Source organism: Perca fluviatilis, chromosome 1 (assembly GCF_010015445.1).
Source record: "Perca fluviatilis chromosome 1, GENO_Pfluv_1.0, whole genome shotgun sequence".
Lineage (NCBI taxonomy): Eukaryota > Metazoa > Chordata > Actinopteri > Perciformes > Percidae > Perca > Perca fluviatilis.
This window is the reverse complement of record NC_053112.1, coordinates 13,266,414-13,292,608: the sequence shown is the minus strand read 5'-3', so window position 1 is coordinate 13,292,608 and position 26,195 is coordinate 13,266,414.

The window sequence follows — 26,195 nt, the reverse complement described above, 5'->3', positions numbered from 1 at the left end:
TTTCCTCTAAATAAACCATTTAAGAACCCATTTAACTAGCGCAAAAATGATTGTCACGAAAATGAAAACAAGGCGTTGGGGCCTTTCTTAAATGAAAAGTTGACAATGGCTTTGAAAATCTGAACAGGAACTTCAATATCAGGGCGTCACCCTGTTGCACCGTCTGTGCTTCACATCTGTCCAATACACCAGTCAGCAGAGGAAACACCGAACATTTCCCTTACGTACCAAAGTCAATACACCAGTGTTTCACACTTACAAGTACTTGAAAATAAGTTTCATCAAGAAACAAACACACAAACAGAAGAGGATTAGTGCCACATGTGGAAAATGCTTTTTGAAGTCAGGATTTTGACTTTTTTGATTTCTGAGTTTAAGCAAAAATAAATTTTTCACATGTGGCCCTAATCTTTTTCCGTACAAACATGACCAATGTTTAGAATGACAGCCGACTGTTTTTTAACCACTTTTTACTCCTGCAAATGGCACTTGAACCGTAACCATAGCTTGGACACCAGTGATTTAGGGAGTGAAACCTAATTGGAGAAACAGATACCACAATGAGCATGCTCATTACCTCATTATCATAAGCTCCCACAGTTTGACAGGCCTGGGACCAGTCAGTAACTGGCCAAACATAAATCCTTCAACAACAGTATATTTACATTTTGATCTGACTTTCCCTTTTTAATGCAGATTGTGTATATATATATATAAAATCTATAAAATATATGTTTAGCACTGTTCTTAAATGTTGAAATACCAACCCTGTCTGCTAAAAGTTACATTTATATACAGCAAATATGTTTTAGAACAATGTTTACTCTTTTTATCATTATAATAAGAAAACGTTGTTAGTGAAAATATTTGCAGCGTTTACTAACAAACGTATTTGATTCGTTTTCCCTACACTATCCACTCCCAGCAACTAAACCATGAATATTTGTTATTATGGTTATGTTTGGACAAATAGAAACACTGAACTAATAAAAAGTCAACAGTGACACAAGACAGGACGTTTAGTTTTGCTTTGTTCGCCATCCTCGACCTGTGTGGTACAAGAACCTTTTAGTAGTGCTGTATATTAATGTCATTTTTAGGAAACAAAGTTAGAAATACTTTGGGTGCAGCTACAACCGATTTCAACATAGAAAAGGTTGAAACTGCTATATTTATATAATATTGGAAGAAAAGTTAAAGGAAGGAGTGCATCTAAATGAAATTAAGGTTTTTGATTTCAGTGTTGGAAAAAGCAAAGACTCTCATGGCCTTCTCATCTTATTTCTTGAGTATGCTCTGTGCCATTACCACTGTTGCTCATTATAGTATTACCCACAGCTGAACACAGTCCACCCCCACTCCCTGGGAGCTGTCAACATGCATTTCAGGAAATGTAATAACTAATCTTCCTCACTCATGGCGGTTTTGGCTGGATTTGGTCATATTAAAGTGATGGTTCGGAGTACTTTCACCCTAGGGTCCTTTGCACCATGACCTCAAGCCAAACACACCCCCAGAAGCTTTTTTCACCTGGGTCGAACATTGGGAGAGTTAGCGTAGAGTAGCGTTATCAGCTGAATAGCTTAGCGCAGGGGCTAATCGATCCCTGATTGCCTGCTGGCTTCTGCTCTCTGCTGTTGTTGTTGTTGCTGCTGCCGGCATTTAGACGAGTGCTTAGGGCCGTCTACAAATTACAACACCGAAAAGAGATGCAACAAAAATATTTATTAATTTAATGATTAAATAAGGTAATGTTTCCAAACTTACCTCAATTATAACTTGTCTCCTGCTAGTTATACTGCAGCACTTACTTAAAAAAAAAAAGTTAAATTAATAAATATTTTTGTTGCATCTCTTTTCGGTGTTGTAATTTGTAGACGGCCCTAAGCACTCTTACTGCCCGTTAGGTAGCAGCAGCAGCAGCAGCAGCAGAGACGAGAAGCCAACAGGCAAGTGTTATTTACATAAACTTCTGGTGTACTTACAAACTTTCCAATCCATCGTTTTATGAGTACATAACCTATTTGTACTAGTGTAGAAGTTTGGTATCATTTCGGGCATTATTAGTGGGGTCATTTACGAGATACATCACTGGATCCATTAGCCCCTGCGCTAAGCTATTCAGCTGATAACGCTACTCTAGCTAACTCTCCCAATGTTCGACCCAGGTGAAAAAAGCTTCTGGGGGGGTGTTTGGCTCAAGGTCATGGTGCAAAGGACCCTAGGGTGAAATTACTCCGAACCATCACTTTAAATAGTGATAAAGAGCCTCAAAACTACAATCTACACTCAGTATAGAAGTTCACTGACTGAAGTAAAGATCTGCAGGCACGTTGAAAAAAAAAAATAGGTCTGTAAAAACAGACTTATTCACAGAACTACTGGATTGCTTTGAACAACACAGGTTGATATAAGAGCAGAGTATGTGAGATTTGGATGAGATTAAAAACAGTATCTTCATCAGGACAACAGTAGTTTCCTTTGTGCAGCGCGGATGAAACGTGCTTCACACACTGACAGTAGATAAATGTTATCCGTCACCATCACCTACTGTGTTCTTTACTTCCATACAGAGATGTGTAAATACGTTGCAGCCTCGGGGCATCGCACTGGGTCAGGTTTCTTTCATCTCTGCTCTGGAATGAAACAAGTATGTTTTTCCCACATAGAGCGCAAAATGGAAAGACCACCAATGGTGTTTAACTTGGCTTCCTTTCAATATGTCAGAACCTTTAACAAAATACAACATGCTCACCAACATGTTGGTGTTCGTTTCTCCTGCAAAAACCCTCTGGATTTTAGTATGGCTTTGTTTCACAAGCTGCAAAAGATTGTTTTAGGTGTGTGTGTGTGTGTGTGTGTGTGTGTGTGTGTGTGTGTGTGTGTGTGTGTGTGTGTTTGTTAATTGCTACAGGATACTGACAAGTAGTATACAGTGACAGGGAGACAATACATACAACAGCCAGGCATTCACATTTGCTGAAAAGATGTTTTCTCTGGTAAATCTGCCTTGGAGGGAGCGCTGTGGCTTTTTGGTGAAGAACAGATGGTTTTGAATAGTTTCACATTGTACCAGATTGTACAATTATTTGCAAACAACCACAAACGTAAAACTGCATAGAGTCAAAGTATCATAAAGTCACATTAATGTAAATAACAGCAACTCAAAGTTAGAAAAAATAAACTTCTTAAGTAAGTTTATCATTCAAACACTCAGCTAACCTGCTTTATCAGGACTGTGTGGACGACACTTTCCTAATGAGGCCCATCCACTTCAAACCACTTTGAAGAGCACAGACAAAACCAAATTACAGAAATATTTTGTATCAATCTAGGACCCCTGTTAACCTCAAAGTAAGAAGCTGATTGTGAAAACAGTTTATCAGAGCCTCTAAAAGCTTACACTACAAAATGTGCACATGCGTGCATCTCTATAAACCAAGCTGATTAAACCTCACACAATACGTAATGGAGATATTTGGAGTTAATGGGGGAACGTGTGGCCTAACACTGAGCACATGCTATTTCTTTAACAAGAAGCAGAAATGTAAAATGCACAGTGAAGAATGGGCACAAAAACTGCAAAAGTTACAATGGGACTCCGAGGGGTAACTTGTTTTAGCTTCAGTTCATGCCTCTTTTTCACATATTATTCTTTCCTCTGTATTCTTTGTCACTGTCTCCCCCTTTATCTCCTCTATCGTCTCATGCGGTCTCTGTCAACAAACCTGGTATATTTTTCTGACTCAGCTCAGTCTCTGCTCACTTCAGTCAGACTCTGTGTAGTGAGGTTGTTGATGCTGACTGGTAATGGCTTCTCCAGACTTAGCATTATTCTCAATGTGCTGTAAAACCACTGGCCAACGACAACAATGGGCCCCACAAGCTCCCCAAATAATTACTTTGATGATTGCGAGGGCTAGTCCTAATGGCTACTAAACACATGTAGTGTGGAAAACATTATGCATCAGGCCGACAGTTTGAACCTTCCAGGAGCGGAGGACCCGACTCTTTTGGCTCAAGAAGCAATTGCGGTGTTGTAACGCTTTTTGGCCTTACATTTTCCCGGAACAGTTTTTGCTCAGTGTGCATACTTGTTATAGCATCATACTACTTCAGACAGTTTGATGAATTCACACTCGAAAGCTGCCCACTGCAGTCTTCTAGTGTTGGCCCCTGAAGCTCTGCTCTGAAGAAACTGAAGGTTAAATGTTCCAGTATTGGAGACTTTTGAAGCATCATATAGGATTGATTCTATTAGCTACTTTGTAAAATATTGTGTAATTATTCTTTATGGTGCAGCCACTCAGTCTGTTTTAAGGAAACAGACAGAGAAAACTCTCACACTTTGGGATGGGATCTTGGTAAAACTAGCTGTTGATAGAGAAATTACTTTTGGTAGAGAAATTGTTGTAACAAGTTTATTTTTTTCCTCACACAACAAAATATTTCTTCCCTAAGCTTTTTCCATGTTGGTGCAGGACTTTAAACCAATCACAATCGTCATGGGGGTGCCAAGCGGAGCCACGGTGCCGCTGCAAAATAGCCTCGGGAAGGAACTTGTTTTGATGGAACGTTTACGTTCAAAGGTTTTGGTTTTAGTCGTGCAACAGAAAACTCAGATTGGACAGATAGTCTAGTTAGCTGTCTCAATTTACCCTGCAGAGATCTGAGGAGCAGTTAACCCTAGTCCTCATAGATCGACCGGAGTTTAAAATTACAACACAAAGACAGTGGAAGGAAACAGACATCTGGCCAAAAAGGGTGACGTCCGGCAGAATTTCCGGCAGAACGAGAGCAATCCCGGAGATATAGACTAGCGCAGGACAAATGAGTTGCATATATGTGTGGCAAATGATGAGCGATGGTTTCCTCGCTATAAACTTAGATGTGAAATGTGCTGTTCACTGAAAAGAAAACTGTCTTTTGTCATGCAGTAATACATGTTTCACTTCTAGAAACCTAGAAAAGACCTAAAAGTGACAAATACAACAAAGGAATTGGTGTAAATGCGTCTCCTAGAATGGAGTATTTTGTGTTTGATTGTTAAACTTTAAACTGGTAAGTCTATAAAGATTCTCTTGCTTGTTATATTATAATTCTGCTATTCAGCCAATTTAAGCCTAATTTCTATGTTGAAAATGCAGTACATTCTATTAGTGTTGTTAAAGGTCCCATGTCATGAAAATTTCACTTTATGAGGTTTTTTAGCATTAATATGCGTTCCCCCAGCCTGCCTATGGTCTACCCTCCACCTTGCCCCCCCCCCTCTGCTCCTCAATAGCTACAGACACAGAAATGGCACATCCTAAGGAAAGCTCATTGTGGGACTGGCTCTAGTGGCTGTAATTCTGCACCAAGGCTGAATTTTCGGGAAAGAGACTTCAGAAACAGTATTAGGGGACCACTAAGGCCTATATAAAAGCATCCAAAGAGCATCATGTCATGGGACCTTTAATAAAAAGCTGTAAACACAACATACTGTATAATCAACTTGTGAAGTTGGTGTATTAGGGCAATACATGGATGGAAAGAGTACTTCAATACTTTACTCATGTAGGCTCCAAGTAAAACGACCTCACGACGTGCTCAGATGAAAGTAAAAAGTAAAAACCTAAAAAGTTACTGTGTTACATTTTTAAAAAGGAAATGGGGGATGGAGGTAGGGTAAGGAAATGAAATTGTATGATGATGGAGTTATATGATAGTCCCACTAAATTCAAGAACATGTTTAGGCTACAAAATAAAGTGCATTAACATGTCAAACTGTCTACCTGACCGGACAACGATGTATGTATTGGATAAGCTCGGTAAAAGCAGCACAGACGGATGGTGATCATCTTGAGATTGCGCACAATGGGAAAATGCTGAGCAACCCACAGTAACAAGTGAACATCTCGAGCCAGCACTGGACACATGTGAGTAGTTAAATTGCTTCAGGCAGCTCTTTGAGTGCAGCGACAAAACAAAACAGCAGAGAGAGTGAGAAAGAGAAAAAAAAAGACCACAGTAAGACCAAGGAGCACTGGGTTGTAAAAGATGAGAAATGAAAAGGGGATAGATGCGTCAAGTGCAAACTGAGAAGTGAGAGATGTTTTCATTTTAACTGGAGTTTGACGGGTTCTTTGTAGATTATTTGCTTTAATAACATCAGCGAAGCGGAGAAGTGATGCAAAGGATTTCTCTTTTTTTCTCTCTCCATCTTTCCTGAATCCTGCTTATCCTTTACTCTCCACCACGACTCCTCCAACACTCAGCACATTCTCAACTCCAACCTCTGTGCAGTATCTCCCTCCATGAAGTCTCCAAACCCAGTGCACTCATCAGTATTTTTTTCTCTGCCAGTTGCCCACTTTCTGTCACTGCTGGTCTCCTGTGAATAATTCTTCTATTTGTTTTGGATGGATGCCTGCTCTCAACACTGTCATGGTGGGCTCCAGCAGTCAGCAGGGACATTTGCTATCTTGGCACAGTACGTCTGTCATTTCATCACTTTGGTCCCGAGTGAGATATTTCCATGAAAATTTAGTACACACATTCATTGTCCCAAGAGAATAAAGATGCTTTAATACACTGTACATTGTATTCTCCATGATGAATACATTTGTGATATATTGTGGTGGAAGTTTTATTCTAAATATGTTGACCTTATATTGAATGCTGAAATAGTTCTGAATGCAGCCAGAGTGAAATATTACACAGCTAGCTGTTTATTTGGCAGTTGAGCGCTCCCCTGCTGACAGGAAAGGTGCGAATCATCACAACCACCAAGAGAAAACTCTGCACTTAAGAATTAAGGCTAACAGGGGAGGCTACTTGTTATTCCCAGTCTCCCATTTCACTAATATTTCTGACCATAGCATTGACATTTCACAACACAGTATTTTCTCTTTATGGCCATGGGAAAACTTGCATGGGAGGTGTTCAGAGACTCAGTAGTACGAGACTAGTAGTTTCAAAAGGGGAGGGCGATATCTAGAAGCTGGACCAAAGTCTCACACATATGTCTGATGGGAATCTAGCTTAAACAGGGTTCTTCCAGCAGTATGCAGCTGAATCAGGTGCGACTGAAGCACACTGACTGATTTGCAGCCTTTGATAGTTTTTTTTTCCCCTTGGATGTCTGATGGGGGTCTAAAGTGTGTATTTTACTGTTGTCAGGCACTTTGCAAGGAAAGAGGTGCATTTAAATGGGTATTATGAGGTAAACAGGATTATTACGTGCCTGCTGCATGAAAGTCAGATGTGCTACATCCTTACTATTGGCCTTGCCATATACTGCTTCCTCTGAATGTTGGCTTAAGTCTTAAGGTGCCTTGATTGTCCAATATTTTAACTTTGTCAGACCCTCCTCCAAAGAGCGCTGAAGGAGGGTCTGGCTACTCCACATAGCATTCAGGGATGGGAGGAAAACGTGCTCTGGTTTAATGGCATTTCTTTAAACCAATCAGAATCGTCATGGGCGGTGCTAAACTCCGCACAGAGCCGCTACAAAATAGTTGTGCGAGACAAAACTCAGATTGGACAGATAGCTGTCTCAATTTACCCTGCAGACATCTGAGGAGCAGTCAAAAATAGTCCTCATAAATCCACCGAATTTCAAATTCCAACACAAAGAAAGCGGAAGGAAACAGAAAATGCATCTGGCGGAATTTCCTGCAGCACCGGAGCAATCCCGGAAGTGGAACGCGAAGGATATAGGCTAGTCCAATACAGACATAATTGCTCAGGCTACTGTGCTGGGTTTTGTTAGAGTAAACCTCCAAGGAATTACTGTAAGACAATATCCTAAAATTGTATTATTAATTAAAGGTGCCGTAGGTAGGATTGCGAAGATCCAGGACTTAGCCAAAACATTTGAACATCAACAACTTCTCAGTCCCTCCCACCTCCCCCCAGGCTGTAGGTGGTGCCAGAGTGTGGTGCCAATTTTCTTTTTTAATTACCTGCTTCATGTAGTTCTACTCGAACATAGGGTAAATTTCAGCAAATATGACAGAAAGTTAGTTTTATAAGTCTACTGCACCTTTAAGGTAAGGTTGACAAATGAAAAACTTGTCGCCTTTCCACCTTAATTGTCAAATCTATTATTGAAGTTTACAGTAGGCCTAACTTGAGCAAATGTTCTGCTATAAAGTAGTTCGTACTCAAAAACGATGAAAACAAAAAAAAATGTTTCAAATGTTTTGGAAAAATGTCAGAGACAGAAATAATGGCTAAGCTTCCAGGACTCCCTTTACTTTCTGCTTCTTCACATCACTTTTACAGCCTTTCTATCTGTTGTCAAAGTTCTGCTTCTGATCGTGTGCGGTTTGTTTTCTCAGTTACTCCCATTCGGTGAGGTCATCACTCTGCGTCAGGTTGGCGGCGCGCTGGGTGCCGTCCCGCAGCTGTGGAGCATCAGGCTGGAAATCCCCTCATCCTCAGTCCTGGGCCTCCGAGAGTGTACATAATGGACACGAGTGTACCGTGTGTGTGTGTGTGTGTGTGTGTTGAGCTTGGCTGCCAGTGTGTGTATTTAGGTGCTGGCTTTTTTGGACGAGGTATTTGTGAGTGTTTTTATTTTGTGTGTTTGTGCGAGTGTGTTTGAGTGTGCGTCGGGCCTGTTTGTGTGTGTAGGTGGATGGTTTAAATTCTGGACTCTCTCAACACATGTGGGCCCAGCATGTGGTTGTGTGTGGCCTACTGAGAGGAGGCGTGTGCCATGAAATGTGTTTGTGAGATGGAGAAAGAAACCAAGAGCTACAAAGCCAGTTTGTGTTAACTTCCATAATGTGTTATCTTTTTCTACCTCCCCTCGGTCTGTGTGTGTGTGAGTGTGTGTGTGTGTGTGTGTGTGAGAGTGAAAGAGAGAGAAAATGAGGACAAGGCCTGTTTGTATAATAAACCTTCCTAACTTTCTTTTTCAGCTTCCTTCCTTCCATCAACCTTATCGTTCTCAATTTCACCCAGGCGCCCCCGCACATGTTAATACACTAGCTCAATGTTTACCCTTTGGACCCACAGAGCCCTTTTTCCCCCTTTCTTACTCTCTCACCTCCTAATCCCTCTCTCGGCATCCTCGTAGTCCTTCGCTTTTGCCCTCATTTTTCTCTCCCTCTAAACCTCAGTACACTCCCCTGGAAAGTTGTCCCACTCCCCTCGAGCTCAGACACCCCCGCTTTCCCCACCGCACGTTCACACAGAAACTCTCTTCTCACACACACACACACACACACACACACACACACACACAGACTCACACACAGACTCACACACACACACACACACAAAACACTATTTGTCTCCAGTTAGTGTGTTGTTTTCGGCCTCTCTGCTGCTCTTCTCAGCTACCTCTCTCTGTGATTCAAAACAGTGGATGAATGGTGGAGAGTGACTGTGAAAAAGAGACAGAGCTGAGGGGTTTCTACAGGATGCTGTCTTTCAAATTGGTATTTTTTTATTTTTTAAAGTAGCAGTCCATAATTGCCTTGTTTTTTTGTTATTCCATCCCCATCTCTGGTGCCAAATTCTCCTCGTATCCTGCACTTCCCATTAGTCAACCACGTCTCAATCAAACATTGTGGGTGGTAATGGGACATCTCATTAATCTGTGTTAATGTCTGAACAGTCAGAATGGCTATTGCTGCTCAAACTACTTCCAAAATGGACATGCAAAATGTTCAAAATTCACATTCATGTGGAAATATTGTGGATGATACTTTATTATTGCAATGTGTATTGAACCCTGGGTTGTTTTGTCTTTACTTACTTTACAGTCTTAAGGCAGAGCCACTACATGTCGTAGCTAAGCGTTCCATACATTGTTCTCCCCTCAGAGGTGACACTGATTTGCTACGTGAGTGGTACCATAGTGAATAATATACCATCTGATGTATTGTTATTCAGGAGAAGGGAAGGCCAACCACAATTTTTAGCTTGTGAAAAATGAAACTCGTTTTGGATTCAGTTCTATAATTTGGAAACAATAGGCTATGCTTAAAGAAATCAATATACTAACCATACACTTCACTCATTCATGTCCTCTCTGCTACCTTAATTGAAAACAGCTGTCCCAGCTCACTCTCATTTATCCCTCCTTTTCTTTCATCATTATTTCCATCTTAGTCTCAGTTCTCACCCCTGCACCTCTCACCAAAGCTTCCTGCTCTGCAGTCAACAATCATGGGTTACTTTTTTTCTTCTCCCTGCAGAAGAATAATTTGTCTTTTTACTCACAGGTCACACACTGCAGGTACATCCCCCCCCTTTAAATTGTCGTCTTAGTCCGTCCCACCAAAGAAGCATGAGGAAATCATGTGAGAGAGGAAACAAGGAAATGTGTTTTTAGCAGAGGTGTCAAAAGTATTCACGTTCATTACTCAAGTAGAAGTATAGATACGGTTTGAAAAGACTTCTGTAGAAGTTGAAGTATCAACTTAAGGCCGGGACACATATAGCCGACGGGCGACCGTTGACAGAAAACCCCGACGATATGATCAGTCCAAAAAACTGCCACAGAACAGACCAAAAAGACGAGAGGAGACGAGACGTAATACATCTCCATAACAGCAGGCGGCGCTAATCTGTAATGTTGCCCAAGAAATGAAAACCGGCAGCTGATTGGACGAACGCGTCACATGGGTTTGTTTTCTCCGGATATTGAGAGCCAGACTGTCGTGGCGGCCGTTCAGAATATACGATCTCATATTGTACTAAAATAGTTCACTGAAACGTGTTTCTGAAAACATTTTAAGTGAGAAATAGGCCGTGCAGTTGCTGAATCTGTCTTCATTTCAGCTCAACAAAGGTCAGTTTAAAAGATTTTCATCAGATTTTGAGAGACTGTAGTCCCCTCATTGCGCTCGTCATTTCCGGGTGAGTCCCGATTTCCCTGCCGCCGACCGAACACGTCAGGTCGGCCAAAATGAACGCCGACAGCCCCCCAGACGGACGACGGCACGGGACACACTGAACAGATTTGAGTCACTGACCTCGCCAGACTGTCCCAAGGCCGATAATCGGCTTGATGTGTCCCGGGCCTTAAGCTTTTTACTCAAGTAAAAGTGTAAAAGTACTGGTTTCAAAACTACTTAAAGTATAAAAGTAAAAGTAATATAAGGGGCCTATAGTGCACTACCCCACCTCCACAAAAACATTTTTTTCTAAAGGCCATAATGACTATAATGTTATATTAAAATCATACGTGTAAACTCAGAAGGGCTGAAAAAGGTGACACATCTCTTCTGTGTTTTTCAGACAACGGCAGCTACAGTCTGGTGTTACAATCCTCTCCAGTGAAATATAGACACACTTTTACACCGTTTAGCTGTCAGCATTTTAACTGTGTTTACTCCAGCTGCTAGCTAACGGTAGGCTAACGTTACCTGCTGTCGAGTGTATTGTTAACTAGCGTCTCGTGCGGCGATGTTTCACTTCCCTCTAACGTCCGTTTTCGGAGCATCAGAGAGAAAGCGCAGTCATTTAAGTGGCACCTAAATAAGGCACCGAAATGGATCGCGTACAAACCAATAGGGTGTCGGAATGGTATATGTTTATACTTCTCACCCAACCCCAATCAAATTCACTCGCGATTTATCTGGATAGTTTTTTTTTTTTTGTGTGTGTGTGTGTGTGTGTGTTTTTTTTTAACAATGACAAGGCGGAATGAAAACAAGCTATTTTTAAAATGTAAGGAGTAGAAAGTACAGATAATTGCGTGAAAATGTAAGGAGTAGAAGTAAAAAGTCTGCTGTAAAATAATTACTCCAGTAAAGTATAGATACCCAAAGTTTCTACTTAAGTAAGGTAATGAAGTATTTGTACTTCGTTACTTGACATCTCTGGTTTTTAGAGGGATAAGACAGCCTTTCCTCTGAAGCGTCAGATGAATTTGTCAGCTGTATGGGCAGAGTTAGCAACGGCTTTCAGCTGCACGGCTTCCGGTAGAGGCTGCTCTCGTGTATCCTCGCTCATAGCTCCTCGGAGATCCCTCCTCGATCGTCGCTTCTCAATCCTCGCTCCTCTGGGCAGGAATAAGAGCTTTGAAATGGCCTTCAAGAAGGAGGGCCAGAATAGCTTCCAGTTCAAGCGAGGAGCGAGGAGCTACCAAATTAGAGACATGAGATTCAGCCGGGGCAGGCACACCTCGGTTAGTCTATATCCTTGATGTTCGACTTCCGGGATTGCTCCGGTGCCGCAGGAAATTCTGCCAGATGCATGTATTTTTGACGATGTCCGTTTTCCTTCTACTTTCTTTGTGTTGTAATTTTAAACTCCGGTGGATTTCTGAGGACTATGGTTAACTGCTCCTCAGATCTCTGCATGGTAAATCCAGACAGCTAGCTAAACTATCTGTCCAATCTGAGTTTTCTCTCACGGAGCTTAGCGCCGCCCATGACAATTGTGATTTGGTTTAAAGAAATGCCAATAAACCAGAGCACGTTTTTCTCCCATCCTGGAATGCTATGCGGACTAGCCAGACCCTCCTCTGCTCCGCAGTGTGTGGATGGTCTAGCAAAGCAAGACTACACCTCGGTCAACAGGAGAAATGGAGCAAAGGGGGGATTCAGACTAGTGTCTCAAGGACACCTCAGCAGGGCAGTGTGTGGCTGCCATTGAAGCTGGATATTCCTATTCAATGATAGGGTGAGTTTCTTACTGAAGAAGCCACTGTGGAGCCAATACTTGAGCCCAAAAATATGTTAGTTTACCCTCTGCGGTAATGAACTGGCTCATATAGAGGAACACACTGGAGATTTACAGTATGTAAGTGGAAACTGACTCATGTAGTTCAACAGAGTCACAGCTGAGCAGTTTTGGAGAGAGTTCTTCCTGTCTCCCTCTTCACTCCCTGCTGAAATTGCCATTCCATGCAGCGTGTGGGGGCAACATGGTACAGTACTGGGAATGCTGTTGATTTGGTTTTAGGGTCATTTGTACATTTTAATTGATTACTGTAATATTCTTTTTTTTTAAATGTCTTTCTAGACATAAGGCAGACAAGCTGGTAATAAAACTTGATAAAAACCTTTTGATTTGGTCCATTTTTAAACATCAGCTAACTATAGAGTTGTCTTACATTTTAAAACAGCATCTCAAGCACGACAAGCACAGAGCAGTTTTTAAAAGGGCAACTCAGAACACAGGCTTCTTCACATAAAGAGAACATTGCTGTTTTCTCATCTATTAACCCAGATGTACAAATCCTTACAAAAACTAAAATGCACACACAGTGAAAGAGAGGGCCTCCTTCCTTATCTGTATCTAAATTTAGAGTCAATTTGTTTTGAATTGGTTTCTTTATCCATCTTACATTATTTATCTATTTATTTGTGTTTTCAGGCCAGGGTATCTTCCCACGATCTATCTGGGATGGCGCCAGAAGGACAGAGATCCACGGCTGAAAGAATGGAGGACAGAGAGAGAGGAATGACGAGTGTCGCCCTTCATCCCTAATCCCACACACACACACACACACACACACACACACACACACACACACACACACACACACACACACACACACACACACACACACACACACACACACACACACACACACACACACTTTTAAATTGCCCTGACACTGACAGTAAGCCAGAGGCTTCACACATTCATCTCTGAGCCAAGTTCTAACTGGCTCCAACTCATCACCCCTTCACCTCGTCCAAATTATGATTTATAATATTTCAACTGGGATTAAACAGTGTGATACTGGTATATATGCCAAATATTATAAAAATCATGACACACTCTAATGGAGCTACTCAATTGCAAACACAGTGATGACACTAAGATATGATACAAATTTGAATAGTTATATCCAATTTAAACATCCGTCCAGTATGCAAGAAGAAGGTAGGTCCTTTAACAATTACAGTATGTACAATAGCACCACATGTTTTACATTACTAGTAGGTGTATTAGTGGTCATATCAACAATCTTCATTTTATGCTTTCTTTTTTTCCTTTAAAAGAAGCTGCTGCTAAATCCAGGAAGGAAAGTTGGCAAGAAATCGCAGACTCTGTAAATGCGTAAATTACAAGTTTTATCAATATTACTGCCCCATCAGTCAGGCACAACAAGATCTGACCATAATTACACTTGTGCATTCCATAAACTGTTGTTGCTCTATTCTTTCAGTTGTAACCCTGGCAGTGGTAAGCGATGTGGAAGTAAATAAAAAATGAATATAAAAACAGAATTCAAACGGGTAGCCTTACTTGCACATATTTTTAGGCCAACAAGTACAAGGCTAAGATAACGATACGTAATTCATAACAACATGGTCCTGGGAATGAACTAGAAGGTCAGAACTTCTCACCCATTAACCCGCTATTCACCATCACTCGATTTCACTCAAATGTGTCAAAAGTCTTAGTCATCAGCTGTCCATTGGGTGCCAAACAATCTTGCCGCAGAATCAAGTCATCCAAGAGTTTATTTGCCTTCCAGCAGGCCTCAGGGTGACTTCCAGCTTCCTATTGTTGTGCTAGAGTCCAGAGAGGAAACACTTGGATATTTACTGAGGCAGACAGGTTAAGTGCTTCTTGCTGTCCAGTAGCTAAAGTGGGACTGACTAAAAGGGCTGAGATGCAAGCCACTGGAAACTGACTCAATTTTACCACGACTTGTTGCTTATTGAACAAGAAAGCTTTTGGGCTGAGGGACAGGAAAGAAGTCGACTATTTTGTAGTTAGGTTGGTAAAACTGGAAGTGCAATAATATATGTATATAGTGCCACCCCATCGTGTTTATGTATCTTGATTGTTATAGTTTACTATTTCAAGTTTCTATTTTTTGTTATTTTTATATTTTACCATTTCAATTTTATATATTTCTGTTTGTCTATGATTTATCTGTCATATTGAGAGCTGCTAAACTGTGTTTCATTGTTGAAAACAGTGACAATAAAGATTCTATTCTATTCTAAGTTAGTTGGCGTTCAGATTGAACCTGCAGAGCTCATAAGAGGTCAATGGGATTTGATTTATCCTGCCAAGGGTTGAGCTGATACATTTTCTTTTTTTAAACTGTGAATTGAAATCTTTCACACATGTTGGGCAGGGACACAAGGACATATGTGTTATTGTAGTCCACTGACTGTATTATACAAGTCTGAAATTAAAAACACAACTGTTTGCATTTGATAAAACATGGTGACCAGCATGAACCTTGTGTTATATATTGCAACCAAGACACTTGGTAGCAGTTTTTAAATAAACATCTATCATGCTTTTGGTCGAGTCTGACTGATGTCATGTGTTAGTACTGTTTATAGCTCTAACCCACAGATAATTAATAACCCATTGGGGGAAAATGATGAAGAAGGGGGAAAGATTGGGTGGAGAAGGTCAGAGAAGGTTCTGTGGGTGGAAGGAGGCAGCCAAATCCAGAGGAGAGATTTTTCATAAACCAGGACAGCGTTTAGAATGAAGGAGGAGGAGGGAAAGTCCCGAAAGGTGGAGATGAAGAGAGAGGAGAATGCAGGAAGGAGTGAGTCAAGGCCTGGCCTTATTATTGTTGGAAAAGGAGAAGGGAAGAGATTGGGAGCAAAGTGTGTTTCAGACTGTGTGTGAGTGCATGTGTCTCTGACTGATTGCCTACTTGATAATATCCACATTTACTTTCTGCTGTAAATGCCAGACATCTGCTACTATATATGTGGACTGAAGACTTAAAACATAACAGCAGTTTGACACAAAAGAAAGAAAGAGTGATCACTTATAGTTTTCCATTTTGTGAAATAAGCCTAGCATTATTGCTCTGATTTAGATGAGTAAATCAATACAACTCTCATGTCTTTACGATAAATATGAAGCTACAGACAGCAGTCAGTTAGCTTAGCACAAAGACTGGAAACAGGAAAACAGCTAGCCTGACTCTGTTCAAAGGTATCAAAATCCACCTACGAGCACCTGTAAAGTTCACTAATTAACATGTTACATCGCTTTTGTTTTATCTCTATAAAAACTGAAGTTCTTAGCATTCTCCCACTGCTTCCAGTCTTTGTGCTAAGCTACGTTAACCAGCTGATGGCGGTAACTTCATACATTTTATTTACGGTTGGCTACACACAGAGTGTTCTCAATATTCTCTTTGCAAATAAGATGCTTCTCAAAATGTCCAACTAGTAATTTAATCACTTCCTCCATGAAATAATGTTTATGCAAAAATTAATCTGTAGCCTAGAAGTAAATCATAACCACAACATGTTTTATGCTGGTCATGCACTGTACAGATAAAGCTTAATTTTAACCTTGGATCGGTCGCCCCTAACTGATTTTTGAATTTTGCTTAATTGTCATTTGTTGTTCATTTTGAGGGGGGTTGCAACAACTGATTAACAAATTCAGAGCTTAGTGTGCGCGTGAAAGGAGAGAGGGATCAAGCCAGGGAACAAAATTGAGCAATAAAGCGAGCTGAGGTAAGATCCAGGCTGTATTTTTTCCTAAGCTGCTAAAAATACCTGTTCTTATGAGAGCGGGCGGCCTGGGGGAGGCGGGTGGTCTTTGCTGCTGATACAGCGGCCGCGCCAGAGCTGCTTTCTCACCAGTGTTGTCTTTCAACAGTTGGCACCGAGCCCCCAAGTAGACCACTGGCCTTACACTGCTGAATCACTATAGTGCTGTCACTGACCTCAGTGACTGCATGAGGTGGATGTTAATGTGAAGCATCCTTATAACCATTGGGGTCCATTGCAATGTGTTTCTGCAGTGTAATAATGATGTTTAACTGGTGAAAATAACTTTTACCTAATACCTACCACTAATACCTACAAAGTCATTTTGTACATTTGGGGGAATGGATGATGCATACCTTTTAAAAAAAAAAAGAATTGTAATATGCACTAATAAACTTCTGAAAAGAAAAGAAAATCTGGACATTTTTTACAACAATATAAACAGCTACAAAAATATACTTGATTGGAACTGATATTTGGGACTACGTGGTACTGTAACAAATTACATCACTTTGTTATCTCCGAGGACACAAAATCCGATTTTCTACAGAAACGAGAAGACCGTTGACAAACCATAGACCTTTTTCACGACAGACATTTTGACTTGTCACAGTAGGAAAAACACAGGTGAAACTAATATTGTCAAGTGTCCCAGTGAAAGGGACAGCTATCCAGCACGCACAATACCAGCAACCTGGAACTAGCTCACCTAAATGGAATGCAGTCTCTATTAATGTAATCAGTTACACATGTGCATTTCATACTATGACATGCTAAAACTTGTAGATTTTCACATTTCTGACTTGAAGGGTCCCAAAAAACCTACGGAGGAAAACAGTGCAACATACAGTATGCCATCAGAATAATTGGAAAGATGCTTCAATCACATAATACTAGGGTTGGGTATTGTTTGGATTTTTATGATTCCGATTCCTTAACCGATTCTTGAAAAACTGAAAAATGACATCAAAGATGTAATATGTTTACTGGTGATCACGTGCAGTGAATGGTTAATATGCTTTTACGTCCGTTTTGGTGAGCCCAGAGGGAAATTATGGCATTTTAAAAGTAGCCTACATTTACGGTAGCTAGCTAACGGTAGACTACAGAGAAAGTGGGATATTTTTACGTCCGTTTCGGAGGGAAAATATTTCAGTCGACACATTAAGTGGAACCAAAATGAGGAACCGAAATTTGCGTTCTAATCCGGTCTGATTCCTACCTGTCGCGTAGGAACCGGTTCCATAGTGGAACCGGATTTCGGTACCCAACCCTACATAATACACAATGACTTGGTCAGTAAACTTTTTTCTAAAAAGTGAACACTTTTACTTGAGTAAAATATCCCAGTATTACATCCCTGATTATAAGACAAATGTTTATGGGTCACTGTGCTGCTGGGTAAATTTGTGTTAATGCCACAGAGGCTCGTTCCCTCCCCTGACTGTCACCATTCATATGGCACATTTCTTTCATTTAAAAGCTCCTTCATGACCGAAGAGGATCCGATATTTCCCAAGAAACATCAGAAAAACAAGAGGAGGAAAAATGTGAGAAAAACCCACAAAAGAAGGGAGAGATATATAAACAGAAAAAGGAAACAGCCCTTAAAAGAGTAAAACTAATTAGGAGCTGATGTGAGGGAAAGGGTGGTCTCATGTTTGAAACCACCAAACATGACCTCAACAAGATCCAAATGGCAATTAAAATGCATTAACGTCATTAGAGGTCTTTCAGCTCTTTGTAAACGAGACCACTGACCAACACAGTTCTGCTCGCATACTGTTCATTACGTGACTCACTGATCTGTTGACATTGTTTGGGTGAAACCACTACTTGATGCTCGATTGATGCATTTAACCTTAATTTATCATGGAGATGTGTTTTTGCTGGGAAAGCTTCCCCAGCACTGTCATTCTGTGTGGAGTTTATATGTTACACACTGTCAGCCACTGCGCAACAAGATGGCTTATTTATCTCACACCCTTGTTATTCCTTAAGTAGACGACGTGTGAGATAGCCCTCTCTGACGGGGAGCTGAAGCCGTTATATCACTCTCTGTATAGGGTTATTACCGTTTTTTTCAACCTGGACCTTATTTTCCTATGTTTTTTGTGTCTAAGTGACTGATGGGAACAACAATCTTTGACATTGGTCCAGTTTTAGGCAAGAACGCTGCAGTCGGCAGCGGCGAAACAAGCTACAATGTAAATGTTAATAGGGCAATTGTCCAGCTTGTATTTACCTTCACAAAAGTGCTTGTTTTGTCACTGACAGGCTCAGATTTATTTTCAAAGTGTCTGACAACATTATAGAAAGGATCCCTTCAGAGATAGACTTTAAAACCTCTTTGAGACCTGTTTAACCAGAAACAGCTCTGAACCTAAACCTAGCACTAAACCCACCAGACTATTTTCACATGTTAAATGGGTAAACTATGTGTTTATTTCAACCAAAACTATAGTTGCGATGGTTGGAAAAGTGGAAAGACGACCTAAAACTTATTTTGTTACTATCGACTTTGAATGAAGTGTATTTTACGATGCTAAAATTACTGTTTATTTACATGGAGTCTGGTGGGTGTTTTTATGTAAAAAGAAAAAGGATAACACTCTTTAACAGAAAGGTCAACCTCCTTAGAAATCCTTTCCATAATGTTGTCAGACAGTTAGAATATTAATCTGAGCTTGTCAGTGAAAAAACAAGCACTTTTGTGAAGGTAAATACAAGCTGGACAATCGCCCTGTCCGATTGCAGCGATCTTGCTTAGAAAATCCAGGTTGAAAAAACGGTAGTTACCCCTTAAAGCTACCTAAAATTACTGTTTTTGTCAAAGTAGTCTGGTGGCTGTGAAGAGAGCAATTTGGTTTCAGTTCTCTGTTGTAAAGGTACTGTTTGATGGCAAGGTAAAGTGATGAACATATTCTAAAAATAACGTTCCCCTAAAAAGATATTTACTTTTTACGTTTTGCTGTGTGTCCTCGTCCACAGAGCATAGCTTCCGTGTCGGTACTCCTTTCTGTTTCTCCGAAAAAGGCAGTGGTAGCCTAAAGGTTAAAGAAGCGAGCTTGTGACGGGGAGGTCGTGAGTTCAATCCGTGTGTGACCGACAGGATAAAATCTGGGTGGGGAAAGTGAAAGAACAGTGCTTGTCCCTCCCTCGTTACCACCACTGAGGTGCCCTTGAGCAAGGCCTTTAACCCCAACTGCTCAGTGGCCAGCAGTGCAGACTGTAATTGTACTGGGCAGCTTCCAGGTAGGAATGTATGAATGTGTCAGGTTGTCGTTGCAGATGAGAATTTGTTCTCAATCGACTTACTTTAAAAAAAAAAAAACTCTACTATATGTTATACACTCTATATAACTATGGCTAAGTACCTCATACAATACCACTTCAAAAGACCATTTAAGTAAAATATTTGAGTACATCAACTGCAGTGTATTTGATTAAAGGCTAAAAAGTGATACTTCCAGAACAGTTACATTCTTTGTTGTGGTGATGGTTAACCTCCAGCTCTGTATCTGTAGGACTTACATTGCCAACGGTCAGTGTGAATTCAGAAAGCAGAGTTTACTTGAGCAAGATTAAAAGTTGAAAGATGTATAGCGTGGGAGTTTTAATTATGCAACGGACCAACAATTATTGTATGTGTTTTAACCATAACAACCACCTTTTGCTAACCTCAAACAAATGTTTAAGTTGCCTATAGCCATAGTTTATTTATTACAGCAACACTCTACATGGACCATACATTAACAATCCTGAAGTCGCCTTGATGTTTATACATTGACGAAATTGCGCTGCCCACCTACAGCACTGGGCCTATAGACACCTTAACATTTTAGTAATTATAATACATATCTTTAACGTTTTTTATGTTTATTTTAATACTACATTCTTATTTTACACATACTGTAACTAATTATATTGCACATATATTGAATCTGAAATCATAATTTGCAGCTATCTTATAAATAAAAAATGAGATCCGTGTGTGTGTGTGTGTGTGTGTGTGTGTGTGTGTGTCAGAAGTGTATGCCAAGTGTTTCAAAGTGTGGAAAAACAAACCAGAAAGTGAGTTGCCACTGCAAGTAAGGGGAAAGTCCATGCTGATCACAGAGGCTGATCGTACATATCTCAACACAAAAAGCAAATTTAGTTGGCCAGCCCCCTTACAATCAAGGAGCTACCAGAGAATACACACACCAACAGGCTGTGTGTGCACCCACCCACCCACACACACGCACACATGCACACACACACACACACACACAGCAAGACTGGGCCGTCATACTGTTTTAATCCCACTGAGAATGGATTGAGGCCAACCAATCAGCACACTGCAAGTGCTCCACATGTTGACATGAACTTAAACTCTTCTTGTAACTGAACCTGAACAACTTCTAAAGCTTGATTTGAGTGGAGATTTTGGTGGTTAATTAAGGAGGGATTCGACAACATACATTTCCAAAGCAGTTCCCATGTTTTTCCGGTTTGAAACTTCAACATAAGACCCTGCTTTGACTTTTTTGTTTACAAAGGCTTTCATTTGTTAATTACCCATGAAAGAAGCATATAATGTAATGCATCCAAAATCAGTTTCAAAATTAAACAGAGAAACCATTCCTTTCTCTGAAAATACTGAAACTTTTGCTTTGTCAATCTGTCAGCAGCAACCCTATGCAATTCTCATAATATGGACATACCATAAGCAGGGGGATATGGACATAATGTGTAAACACACACACACACACACACACACACACATGTACAGAACACATGCTTAAAGTAGACACACACGATAAGCCCACGCGCTTCAGATGACAGATGATGAGTCGTTGTGGTGAGGAAATGAGCTGGATCAGTCGTAGCAACAGGCCTGTTACCACGTGAACGCCCATTGTAAACACACCGACACCACACACAGACACACAGCACAACATCTAATGCCAGAACTTTTCAGCTGGGTCACAGATACTCTCCTGTCAAAACCCATAACTGAACCATGATATGCATATTATGGTGTGTGTTCTTCTGTACATTATATTCTCTGTGCTTCTGAAGTAAAACTGTCATGAGCCATGTGAGAATGATTGAACCTGGCAGGTAGGGTTAACTTGAGGAGTGGGTGATGAGAGAGTGAAGGCTGAAGAAGGTTTACCAAACAAGGGAAGAAAGATGGGCAGAGAGAAAGAAAGAATGAGACGAACAGCAGAGAAGGGCAACGGTCACATCTGGCCAGAGTTAGCGTTTAAGACTGGAATGGATAGATGGACACACACACACACACACACACACACACACGAAGCCCTGAATTTGTTAATCAGTTGTCGAAACCCCCCTCAAAATGAATGTTGGCTATTCGGGGTCTACAATTTGTCATTTGACCAATATATAGGCTATTGGGGTTGGGCAATTTGTTAGTTGTGCAATATCTTATTGTGCAAGATCTGTGGTACACTTATTGGAGAGAATGCAGCCGACAGGGTAGTTCAATTAAAAAATGCCAATGAAAGGAGTAGTTAATGTGCTTACTATGTGTATATGGAAGCATGTTTGTGTTGCATGAGAGTATGGGTTGAAAGATGCTTATTTTTCTGTATTTTGTGTTGTCTTTGTAAAGCTGCGGGACGGACATAGTCCAAAACAAATTTCCCTTCGGGGACAATAATGTATATCTTATCTTATCTTAACCAATGACAATTAAGCCAAATTCAAAAATGAGTCGGGGCCGACCAAGGTTAAAATTAAGCTTTATCTGTACAGTGCATGAACAGCGTAAAACGTGTTGTGGTTATGATTTACTTCTAGGCTACAGCTTAACTTTTGCATAACTAGTTAGAAATTTTGAGGAGCATCTTATTTGCTTTTTAGTTAACGAGTTAGAAGAGAATATTGAGAACACTCTAATGTGTGTAGCCAACCGTAAATATGAACTTACCGCCATCAGCTGGTTAATGTAGCTTAGCACAAAGACCGGAAGCAGGGGGAGAATGCTAAGAACTTCAGTTTTTGTAGAGATGAAACAAAAGCAATATAACATGTTAATCACTTATGTAACATCCAAAAACATTACACAGTCTCAGACATTACCATGAAGAAATAAACAAGGATAACATTGATTTTAAGATAGTAATCACACACACACACACACACACACACACACACACACACACACACACACACACACACACACACACACACACACACACACACACACACACACACACATTTTGTTATAGTTCTTGCATAAATGTCTTCTCTCCTCCAAAATATTCTGATGCACACAGACTTTAACATACTTTTGCCACATCACGTCCTATAAATCCCCCAAAAATCTACATATATTCATCATTCAATCCAAACGTCCATCACAATAAAATCAGCATGCTGTAGATGTAATACATTCAGCTTCTGGTCCAGTATGCTCAACAAGATTCCCTGAGGATTTTTTTCAGTTCAGCTGGAGTTCAGAGAGAAATCAGGGTCAAGTCTTTGTATATTCCAGGAAACATCAAAACCGACCTCAGAATTAGTTGCCACTTATGAGAGATGCCCGGATAAAAACAAAGAGATTTTTCAGGCTCTAGACAGCAGCCAGTTCCCTGATTGTTGTTTGATTGTTACAGTTTTGGTTTTTATTGGTGTATAAAAGCCTGAAGCCACATAAAAGATTTTGTTATAAAATGAATTCACACCAATTGAAATGTGGCTTGCATTTTAACAGTTTTGCCCTGTTTTACCCCATAACTGCAGCTTTAAAGTTTGAAAAACTCATTCCACACTATCACAAATATGGTCTGTAACATTTTTTGTCATCTCTTTATTTAGGTTCCATGAGGTTAACATTGAGTGTAATATTGAAATCCATGTCTTTTGCATCATTTTATACATTTACCCAAAATTCAAACCAACGTAAATTTGGAACAACTGACAAACTGGTTGGGCAAGTGAGCTTTGAGAGGTTAAACATACCGTACACTCACTGTTTTTGTTTAGGGAGCTCAAAGGCAGCACCCAAATCCCCAAATTTTCTCTCAGATACGATTGCTTGTTGTGTTACAGTTCACAGTTCAGTCTCAAGACAACAACAGGAAGCCTTTACTAAATTTAGGGACTTGGGGATGCTGACAGGAACATCAGAAATGAATGGAGTTTGATCAGTGTTGGGGAGTAAATAGTTACATATAACGGCGTTACGTAATTGAATGACAAAATAAAGGTAACTGTAATCCGGTCCAGTTACTGAGAAAAAAAAAGTGCAATTAAATTACAGTTACCTATAAAAAATGTTCATGATTACATTGGGGGTTACAGCTGAATATTTTCTGTAAAAAGCTAGGCTATATATTGAATTATATTAATTGTGTTGCTTTTCATTGTGCACAATGTCTTCTTTTGCCATTTCCAGCCACAGCCGTTTACTAAAGGTTGATGCTAATCTGATTGGTCTTCGATTGGTTCTCCTGTTTGAATTTGCAGAGCCAAAGTTAAATTGCCTCTCAAGCTGTCTGAGAGTTTTCACTATGGCTACGGTTAAAAACACGTTCCAGTGCTGGAAATATAAAAAACATTTCATACAAAAATCTGAGAAGGGGTATCGATGTCCAAAATGTCAATGTCCAACCTCAGGAAACATCTGTAAGTTAAGTTAGCTTACAGTAAAGGCAAGCAGTCATATTAAATAAAGTAGTGAAGACATGCCTGCCTTCTGTGTGACAGACCAGGCTTCTAATGTGTATTGAAGATGTATTTTAGCACCATATGTTGCTTGGTGCTTATCCAGTAGTTTATATTTAATCACCATTCATAAGAAGTTATGTTAACACTGCTAGGTTTAAACATTTGAAAATGGTTAACAGTTCAAAACATTGATTAGGAATTTCAAAAAGTAACTAAGTGTAATAACTTACATTACTTTGATAAAGTAATGGAAATAGTTACACTACTATTACATTTTAAATATGGTCACTTGTAATCGGTAACCTATTACATTTCCAAAGTAACCATCCAAACACTGAGTATGATCAACATGCTCATTGAAATGTATGATACTTTTAGGTAGCCCAAATGTTCTTTCAAAACGTGTTGATTGGTGGCCGGGTTGGCTCAGTTGGTAGAGCAGGCGCCCATATACTGAGAGGTTTATGCCTCGACGCAGAGGTCCAGGGTTCGAATCTGACCTGTGACGATCTCCTGCATGTCTTCCCCCTCTCTCTCTCCCCTTTCTCACCTAGCTGTCCTGTCAAATTAAAGTTGGAAAAGCCCCCCCAAAAAAAAACCATATTGATTGCAATTGCATTTTAATATAAAAAGAATCACAAAGATCAAGTTTCATATTCTATTTGAACCACAATGTTGAAGTGGGACAAACTGTAAAGTGCAGAGGGACAATCCCAAAGTTGAAGGTGCCCTTTTTGAACCCAACAATGGCCAGAGCAAACACAAAGATCCCTCACAGCTTTGAACATGTTAGACCTTATTTCGCCTCCTTTTTTAACTAGTTCCTCTTTCAGATAATTCCACCTTTTGAAGGACCATCAGCCTGCCTCCTTCTGTTTCCAAACATCCGTGCGTGTCAAGCCATGCAACACTTTACACGCCACAGACCAAACACCTGCCGATCCACTGAAGGAAATCATAAAAAGTAATCAGCAAACACCTAAGACAGACAATGTTACTGCACCATGATGAATCCCATCTGTGTGTGGTCTGGCATCAAATGAAACCTGGATTATGTGGACTAAGCAAACAAAGCGATGGCTTGGTAAGCAGGAGACGGAGGTGTTGTAAACCTTTCAGTACGCTGGACTCTTGTTAAAAGCTGTGAGAACTGTTGTGTCCCGGTGTTTATAGCTGAGTGGAAAGAGGAAGGGCAACACGTTCATCTCAGAAACAGGAGGTCAAGGTAAGCTGTACATCTGCTTGGTTTGGTCACTACAGCGACAAGCGCTGCTGAGCTATCTCAGGGAAAGCCATTTTTGCAGATTTCTTGTATCAGTAGAATGGCCAGATTCCACGACTATGCCGAAATTGGTCACATTGAAAACAGATGTTATTTTTAAAAAGAATCTGAGTCAGAAGACAAACAGCTTCGTCCGGACTTAAACATCAATCTTTTTGAGTCCTGAGTGCTGGTTCACACTAATCCATCTCCTATGGGTACTTGTGTTTGAAGCCTTGCATTTTTCCAAAAAGTTGAGGTGAAAGTGTAAAAACAGGGACTATTTTTACAACCTCCATAACACACAAATGTTTCTCATTATAGAATATGAACTGGGTCTTGGAAGCACAACGATGCATGAAGCAGCAGGAGATTTGGAGCTGCTTAATACACTGGAGTCAGCATTAAGGATGGTAGAAAAAAAATGAAAACAAAAAGATTCTGCATGATGGGGCCAAATCTCCTGTTGCTTTCCAAAAGTGGAAAGGTACTTCACGTCCAAAGATACCAAATCTCACATTCACGTCTCTTGATTGCAGCAACAAATCTTCATCCAAGTTGATTCAAGGCAGAACTTGGCCCCGGATGCCGCCGTCTGAGACGAGACCGAGCTGAGTGTAAATGTTAATAAGTCCTCAGGACAAAGAGGTAGGAGAGCCTCGTCAGCCATTTATCAGGGTCAGAGTTGGAGCTGCAGACGTAGTTCAGGGAGTTGAATCTGCGTCAAGTCTTTCTGACATCGTTTTTTTTCCTTTTTATTAACATGTAGCCTTTGCACGCTTCATTTGCCAAAATAATCCACTGAA